The following is a 9,508-nucleotide window of genomic DNA, read 5'->3' as shown; positions in this document are numbered from 1 at the left end:
CCATTGGAGCAAACAACTTTGAGCTTAAGCCTCAATTAGTTTCTCTAATGCAACAGAATTGCAAGTTCCATGGGCTTCCATTGGAAGATCCTCATCAGTTTTTAGCTGAATTCTTGCAAATCTGTGACACAGTCAAGACTAATGGGGTTGAGCCTGAGGTCTACAGACTGATGCTATTCCCTTTTGCTGTAAGAGACAGAGCTAGGACATGGTTGGACTCACAACCTAAAGAAAGCCTGGACTCTTGGGAAAAGCTAGTCAATGCCTTCTTGGCAAAGTTCTTTCCACCTCAAAAATTGAGTAAGCTTAGAGTGGAAGTCCAAACCTTCAGACAGAAGGATGGAGAATCCCTCTATGAAGCTTGGGAAAGATACAAACAATTAATCAGAAAGTGTCCCTCTGACATGCTTTCTGAATGGAGCATCATAGGTATTTTCTATGATGGTCTCTCTGAACTGTCCAAGATGTCTTTGGATAGCTCTGCTGGAGGATCTCTTCATCTGAAGAAGACGCCTACAGAAGCTCAAGAACTAATTGAAATGGTTGCAAATAACCAACTCATGTACACTTCTGAAAGAAATCCTGTGAACAATGGGACTGGTCAGAAGAAAGGAGTTCTTGAGATTGACACTCTGAATGCCATATTGGCTCAGAACAAGATATTGACTCAACAAGTCAATTTGATTTCTCAAAGTCTGTCTGGAATGCAAAATGCACCAAGCAGTACTAAGGATGCTTCATCTGAGGAAGAACCTTATGATCCTGAGAATCCTTCAATGGAAGAGGTGAATTACCTAGGAGAACCCTATGGAAACACCTATAATTCTTCATGGAGAAATCACCCAAATTTCTCAGGGAAGAATCAAGAGAGACCTCAACAAGGTTTCAACAATAATGGTGGAAGAAACAGGTTTAGCAATGGCAAGCCTTTTCCATCATCTTCTCAGCAATAGACAGAGAATTCTAAGCAGAACCCCTCTGACTTAGCAACCATGGTCTCTGATCTAATCAAAACCACTCAAAGTTTCATGACTGAAACAAGATCCTCCATTAGAAATTTGGAGGCACAAGTGGGACAGCTGAGTAAGAAAATTACTGAACTCCCTCCAAGTACTCTTCCAAGCAATACAGAAGAAAATCCAAAAGGAGAGTGCAAGGTCGTCAACATGGCCGAATTTGGAGAGGAAGGAGAGGAAGTGAACGCCACTGAAGAACACCTCAATAGGCGTGCACTGACCTCCAATGAGTTCCCTAATGAGGAACCATGGGAATCTGAGGCTCAAAATGAGACCATAGAGATTCCATTGGACTTACTTCTGCCTTTCATGAGCTCTGATGAGTATTCTTCCTCTGAAGAGGATGAGTATGTCACTGAAGAGCAAGTTGCTAAATACCTTGGAGCAATCATGAAGCTAAATGACAAGTTATTTGGAAATGAGACTTGGGAGAATGAACCTCCTTTGCTCACCAAAGAACTGGATGACTTGTCTAGGCAGAAATTACCTCAAAAGAAACAAGATCCTGGGAAGTTTTCAATACCTTGCACCATAGGCACCATGACCTTCAAGAAGGCTCTGTGTGACTTAGGGTCAAGTGTAAACCTCATGCCTCTCTCTGTAATGGAGAAGCTAGGGATCTTTGAGGTACAAGTTTCAAGATATTGCACTAGAGATGGCAGACAACTCAAGAAAACAAGCTCATGGACTTGTAGAGGATGTTTTGGTGAAGATTGAGGACCATTACATCCCTACTGATTTCATAGTCCTAGAGACTGGGAAGTGCATGGATGAATCCATCATCCTTGGCAGACCCTTCCTAGCCACAGCAAAGGCTGTGATTGATGTTGATGGAGGTGAACTAATCATTCAAGTGAATGACAAATCCTATGTGTTTAAGGCTCAAGGATATCCCTCTGTCACCATGGAGAGGAAGCATGAAGAGCTTCTCTCAAATCAGAGTCAAGCAGAGCCCCCACAGTCAAACTCTAAGTTTGGTGTTGGGAGGCCACAACCAAACTCTAAGTTTGGTGTTGAACCCCCACATTCAAACTCTAAGTTTGGTGTTGGGAGGTTCCAACATTGCTCTGAGTATCTGTGAGGCTCCATGAGAGCCCTCTGTCAAGCTACTGACATTAAAGAAGCGCTTATTGGGAGGCAACCCAATGATTATATTTTATATATTCTTTTGTTATTTTATGTCTTTTGTAGGTTGATGATCATAAGAAGTCACAAAATCAATTAAAAAAGCAAAAACAGAATGAAAAACAGGAAGAAAAATAGCACACCCTGGAGGAAGAACCCACTGGCGTTTAAACGCCAGTGAGGCTAGCAGTTGGGCGTTTAACGCCCAGTCTGGCACCATTCTGGGCGTTTAACGCCAGAAAGGGGCACCAGACTGGCGTTAAACGCCAGAAAAGGGCAAGAACCTGGCGTTAAACGCCAGGAATGGGCACCAGCCCGGCGTTTAACGCCAGAAATGGCTCAAAACGTGATTTTGAGTGCCATTTGGTGCAGGGATGACTTTTCCTTGACACCTCAGGATCTGTGGACCCCACAGGATCCCCACCAACCCCACCACTCTCTCTCTTCTTCTTCACCCATTCACCAATCACCTCAATACCTCTTCCCCAAAAACCCTTCACCTATCAACTCCCATCTTTCTCTTCACCACTCACATCCATCCTTCATAAAACCCCACCTACCTCACCCTTCAAATTCAAACCACTTTCCCTCCCAAACCCACCCATAATGGCCGAACCCTATCCCCCCTCTCTCCTATAAATACCCTTCTTCACTCCTTCATTTTCACACAACCTAACATCACTTCTCCCCCTCCTTGGCCGAATACATAAGCCACTCCCTTCTTCCTCATTTCTTCTTCTTCTACTCTCTTCTTTCTTCTTTTGCTCGAGGACGAGCAAACCTTTTAAGTTTGGTGTGGTAAAAGCATTGCTTTTTTGTTTTTCCATAACCATTTATGGCATCTAAGGCCGGAGAAACCTCTAGAAAGAGGAAAGGGAAGGCAAAAGCTTCCACCTCCGAGTCATGGGAGATGGAGAGATTCATCTCAAGGGTGCATCAAGACCACTTCTATAAAGTTGTGGCCTTGAAGAAGGTGATCCCCGAGGTCCCCTTTTCACTCAAAAAGGGTGAATATCCGGAGATCCGTCATGAGATCCGAAGAAGAGGTTGGGAAGTGCTTACCAACCCCATTCAACAAGTCGGAATCTTGATGGTTCAAGAGTTCTATGCCAATGCATGGATCACCAAGAACCATGATCAAAGTGTGAACCCGGATCCAAAGAATTATCTTACAATGGTTCGGGGGAAATACTTGGATTTTAGTCCGGGAAGTGTAAGGTTGGCGTTCAATTTGCCCATGATGCAAGGGGATGAACATCCTTACACTAGAAGGGTCAACTTTGATCAAAGGTTGGACCAAGTCCTCACAGTCATATGTGAAGAGGGGGCACAATGGAAGAGAGATTCAAGAGGGAAGCCGGTTCAATTGAGAAGGCATGACCTCAAACCCGTGGCTAGAGGATGGTTGGAGTTTATCCACCGCTCAATCATTCCCACTAGCAACCGGTCCGAAGTTACTCTAGACCGAGCCATCATGATTCATAGCATCATGATTGGAGAAGAAGTGGAAGTTCATGAGGTTATAGCCCAAGAACTCTATAAAGTGGCGGATAAGTCTTCCACCTTGGCAAGGCTAGCCTTTCCTCATCTCATTTGTCACCTCTGTTATTCAGTTGGAGTTGACATAGAGGGAGACACCCCTATTGATGAGGACAAGCCCATCACTAAGAAGAGGATGGAGCACACAAGAGACCCTACTCATCCTGAGATCCCTGAGATTCCTCAAGGGATGCACTTTCCTCCACAAGACTATTGGGAGCAACTAAACACCTCCCTAGGAGAATTGAGTTCCAACATGGGACAACTAAGGGTGGAGCACCAAGAACACTCCATTCTCCTCCATGAAATTAGAGAAGATCAAAGAATCATGAGAGAGGAGCAACAAAGACAAGGAAGAGACATTGAGGAGCTCAAGCACTCCATAAGACCTTCAAGAGGAAGAACAAGCCGCCATCACTAAGGTGGACCCGTTCTTTAATCTCCTTGTTCTTTAATTTTCTGTTTTTCGAATTTTAGTGCTTTATGTTTATCTATGTTTGTGTCTTATGATCATTAGTGTCTATGCCTTAAAGTTATGAGTGTCCTATGAATCCATCACCTTTCTTAAACAAATGTTCTTAATTGAAAAAGAATAGAATTGCATGAATTTTGAATTTTATAGCAGTTTAATTATTTTGATGTGGTGGCAACACTTTTGTTCTCTGAATGTATGCTTGAACAGTGCATATGTCTTTTGAATTTGTGGTTCATGAATGTTGGCTCTTGAAAGAATGATGAAAAAGGAGACATGTTACTGAGGATCTAAAAAATCATAAAAATGATTCTTGAAGCAAGAAAAAGCAGTGAGTACAAAAAAAAAGAAGAAGAAGAAAGAAAACGAAAAAAAAAAGAAATAAAGTTGTGATCCAAGGCAAAAAGAGTGTGCTTAAGAACCCTGGACACCTCTAATTGGGGACTTTAGCAAAGCTGAGTCACAATCTGAAAAGGTTCACCCAATTATGTGTCTGTGGCATGTATGTATCCGGTGGTAATACTGGAAGACAGAGTGCTTTGGGCCACAGCCAAGACTCAATAAGTAACTGTGTTCAAGAATCATCATACTTAACTAGGAGAATCAATAACACAATCTGGATTCTGAGTTCCTAAAGAAGCCAATCATTCTGGATTCCAAAGGATAAAGTGAGATGCCAAAACTATTCAGAGGCAAAAAGCTAAAAGCCCCGCTCATCTAATTAATACTGATCTTCATAGATATTTTTGGAGTTCATTGCATATTCTCTTCTTTTTATCCTATTTGATCTTCAGTTGCTTGGGGACAAGCAACAATTTAAGTTTGGTGTTGTGATGAGCGGATAATTTGTACGCTTTTTGGCATTGTTTTTAGTATATTTTTAGTATCTTTTAGTTAGTTTTTATTATATTTTTATTAGTTTTTAGTTAAAATTCACTTTTCCGGACTTTACTATGAGTTTGTGTGTTTTTCTGTGATTTCAGGTATTTTCTGGCTGAAATTGAGGGATCTGAGCAAAAATCTGATTCAGAGACTGAAAAGGACTGCAGATGCTGTTGGATTCTGACCTCCCTGCACCCGGAAGTGGATTTTTATGTCATTTACTCATCTATGTACACCTTAGGCTACTAGTTTTCTATAAGTAGGACCTTTTACTATTGTATTAGAGAGCTTTTGATCATGTTTTTATGATTGAACCCTCTTTGGGAGGCTGGCCATTCGGCCATGCTAGACCTTGTTCTTATGTATTTTCAACGGTGGAGTTTCTACACACCATAGATAAGGTGTGGAGCTCTGCTGTACCTCGAGTATTAATGCAATTACTATTGTTCTTCTATTCAATTCCGCTTGTTCTTGTTCCAAGATATCACCTGTTCTTCAACTTGATGAATGTGATGATCCGTGACACTCATCACCATTCTCACTCATGAACAAAGTGACTGACAACCACTCTTGTTCTACAAGCATACGAGGCTTAGTGAATATCTCTTGGATTCCTGATACACGATGCATGGTTGATCGCCTGACAACCGAGTGCTCGCCTGACAAACGAGCCAGCCATTCCATGAGATCAGAGTCTTCGTGGTATAGGCGAGAACTGATGGCGGCATTCAAGAGAATCCGGAAGGTCTAACCTTGTCTGTGGTATTCTGAGTAGGATTCAATGATTGAATGACTGTGACGTGCTTCAAACTCCTAGCAGGCGGGGCGTTAGTGACAGACGCAAAAGAATCGATGGATTTTATTCCGGCCTGACCGAGAATCGACAGCTGATTACCCATGCTGTGACAGAGCATAGGCAACGTTTTCACTGAGAGGATGGGAGGTAGCCACTGACAACGGTGAAACCCTACATGAGCTTGCCATGGAAAGGAGTAAGAAGGATTGGATGAAGACAGTAGGAAAGCAGAGAGACGGAAGGGAAGGCATCTTCATACACTTATCTGAAGCTCTCACCAATGATATACATAAGTATCTCTATCTTTATCTTTATGCTTTATTCATCATCTATACCCATTTGAGTCTGCCTGACTGAGATTTACAAGGTGACCATAGCTTGCTTCATACCACATCTCCGTGGGATCGACCCTTACTCGCGTAAGGTTTATTACTTGGACGACCCAGTGCACTTGCTGGTTAGTTGTGCGAAGTTGTGTTTATGCCATGGTATTAAGCACCAAGTCTTTGGAGCCATTACCGGGGATTGTTCTGTGTAAAAGTAGTGATCACAATTTCGTGCACCAAAGGGTCGATCCCATAGAGATTGTTGGTATGAAGCAAGCTATGGTCACCTTGTAAATCTCAGTTAGGCAGATTAAATGGTTATGGGTTTCGAAAATTAATAATAAATAGAAAATAAAAAGGGATAGAAATACTTATGTAAATCAATAGTGGGAATTTTAGATAGGCGTATGGAGATGTTGTGCTCCTCTTGTATTTCTACTTTCTTATTACATTCATCCAATCCTTCTTACTCCTTTCCATGGCAAGCTGTATGTAGGGCATCACCATCATCAATGGCTACTTTTAATCCTCTCGGGAAAATGGTCCTATGTGCTGTCACTGCACGGCTAATCGTCTGGAGGCATCACCCTTGTTGATAGCTACATCCCATCCTCTCAGTGAAAATGGTCCAAATGCTCTGTCACAGCACGGCTAATCATCTGTCGGTTCTCAATCGGGTTGGAATAGAATCCATTGATTCTTTTGCGTCTGTCACCAACGCCCAGCCTTCAGGAGTTTGAAGCTCGTCACAGTCATTCAATACCGGAATTCTACTCGGAATACCACAGACAAGGTTAGACTTTCCGGATCCCCATGAATGCCGCTATCTATCTAGCTTATACCACGAAGATTCTGTTGGGAGATCTAAGAGATATGCGCCCGGCCTAAGTAGAACGGAAGTGGTTGTCAGTCACGCGCGTTCATAGGTGAGAATGATGATGAGTGTCACGGATCATCACATTCATCAAAGTGTTGTGCAACGTATATCTTGGAATAATAATAAAAGAGAATTGAATAGAAAGTAATAGTAATTGTATTGAAACTTGAGGTACAGCAGAACTCCACACCCTTAATCTATGGTGTGCAGAAACTCCACCGTTGAAAATACATAAGTGAAAGGTTCAGGCATGGCCGAATGGCCAGCCCCGTGAATGATTAAAGGACCGAATGATCAAAGACTAAACAGTCAAAAGATTAAACTGTCAAAAGATGTCTAATACAATAGTAAATTATCCTATTTATACTAGACTAGCTACTAGGGTTTACATGAGTAAGTAATTGATGCATAAATCCACTTCCGGGGCCCACTTGGTATATGCTTGGGCTGAGCTTGATCTATCCACGAGTTGAGGCTTCTCTTGGAGTTGAACTCCAAGTTATAACGTGTTTTGGGCGTTCAACTCCGGATCATGACGTGTTTCTGGCGTTTAACTCCAGACAGCAGCATGTACTTGGCGTTCAACGCCAATTTACGTCGTCAATTTCCGAATACAGTATAGACTATTATATATTGTTGGAAAGCTCTGGATGTCTACTTTCCAACGCCGTTCAGAGCGCGCCATTTGGAGTTCTGTAGCTCCAGAAAATCTATTTCGAGTGCAGGGAGGTCAGATTCCAACAACATCAGCAGTCCTTTGTCAGCCTCCTATCAGAGTTTTGCTCAAGTCCCTTAATTTCAGCCAAAAATTACCTGAAATCACAGAAAAACACACAAACTCATAGTAAAGTCTAGAAATGTGAATTTAGCATAAAAACTAATGAAAACATCCCTAAAAGTAGCTTGAACTTACTAAAAACTACCTAAAAACAATGCCAAAAAGTGTATAAATTATCCGCTCATCACAACACCAAACTTAAATTGTTGCTTGTCCCCAAGCAACTGAAAATCAATTAGGATAAAAAGAAGAGAATATACTATAAATTCCAAAATATCAATGAATATTAATTATAATTAGATGAGCGGGACTTGTAGCTTTTTGCTTCTGAACAGTTTTGGCATCTCTCTTTTTCCTTTGAAGTTCTGAATGATTGGCTTCTCTAGGAACTTAGAATTTTGGATAGTGTTATTGACTTTCCTAGTTAAGCATGTTGATTCTTGAACACAGCTACTTGTGAGTCTTGGCCGTGGCCCTAAGCATTTTGTTTTCCAGTATTACCACCGGATACATAAATGCCACAGACACATAACTGGGTGAACCTTTTCAGATTGTGACTCAGCTTTGCTAGAGTCCCTAGTTAGTGGTGTCCAGAGCTCTTAAGCACACTCTTTTGCTTTGGATCACGACTTTAACCACTCAGTCTCAAGTTTTTCACTTGGACCTGCATGCCACAAGCACATGGTTAGGGACAACTTAGTTTAGCCGCTTAAGCCTGGATTTTATTTCCTTGGGCCCTCCTATCCATTGATGCTCAAAGTCTTGGATCCTTTTTACCGTTGCCTTTTGGTTTTAAGGGCTATTGGCTTTTTCTGCTTGCTTTTTCTTTTTCTTCCTAAATATTTTTTTTCACCAATTATTATTATTATTTTTTTTCGCAAGCTTTTGCTATTCACTGCTTTTTCTTGCTTCAAGAATCAATTTCATGATTTTTCAGATTGTCAATAACATTTCTCTTTGTCCATCATTCTTTCAAGAGCCAACAGTTTTAACATTCATAAACAACAAGATCAAAAATTATGCACTGTTCAATCATTCATTCAGAAAACAAAAAGTATTGTCACCACATCAATATAATTAAATTAAATTCAAGGATAAATTCGAAATTCATGTACTTCTTGTTCTTTTGAATTAAAACATATTTCATTTAAGAGAAGTGGAGGATTAATGGATTTTATTCATAGCTTTAAGACATGGTTACTAACTACTAATGATCATGAAGTAGAGACACAAAACATAGATAAACATACAACATAAAAACCGAAAAGCAGAAAGAAAATAAGAACAAGGAATGAATCCACCTTAGTGGCGTCTTCTTCTTGAAGGACCAACAATGTCCTTAAGCTCTTCTATGTCCCTTCCTTGCCTTTGTTGCTCCTCCCTCATTGCTCTTTGGTCTTCTCTTATTTCATGGAGAATGATGGAGTGCTCATGATGTTCCACCCTTAATTGTTCCACATTGTGGCTCAAATCTTCTAAGAAAGTGTTGAGTTGTTCCCAATAGTTGTTGGGAGGAAAGTGCATCCCTTGAGGCATCTCAGGGACTTCTTGATGATGAGCTTCCTCATGCATCTCTTGAGAACCGTGGGGGGTCTCTCTTGCTTGCCCCATCCTCTTCTTGGTGATGGGCTTATCCTCTTCAATGGAGATGTCTCCTTCTATGGTAACTCCAGCTGAGTAACATAGATGGCAAATAA

At 41.3% G+C, this 9,508-nt stretch overlaps 1 non-coding gene across 1 annotated transcript; it reads right to left on the bottom strand.

Moving 5' to 3' along the window:
• Positions 1-302: 302 nt before the first annotated feature.
• On the bottom strand, positions 303-410 carry LOC130964525 (small nucleolar RNA R71). The gene has a single exon (XR_009080615.1). It is a non-coding gene; the product is annotated as a small nucleolar RNA R71 (small nucleolar RNA).
• Between the last annotated feature and the right edge of the window lie 9,098 nt (positions 411-9,508).

This window comes from Arachis stenosperma, chromosome 2, assembly GCF_014773155.1.
Source record: "Arachis stenosperma cultivar V10309 chromosome 2, arast.V10309.gnm1.PFL2, whole genome shotgun sequence".
NCBI lineage: Eukaryota > Viridiplantae > Streptophyta > Magnoliopsida > Fabales > Fabaceae > Arachis > Arachis stenosperma.
The sequence above is the reverse complement of the archived record's forward strand: the minus strand, read 5'-3'. Positions and strand labels throughout refer to the sequence as shown.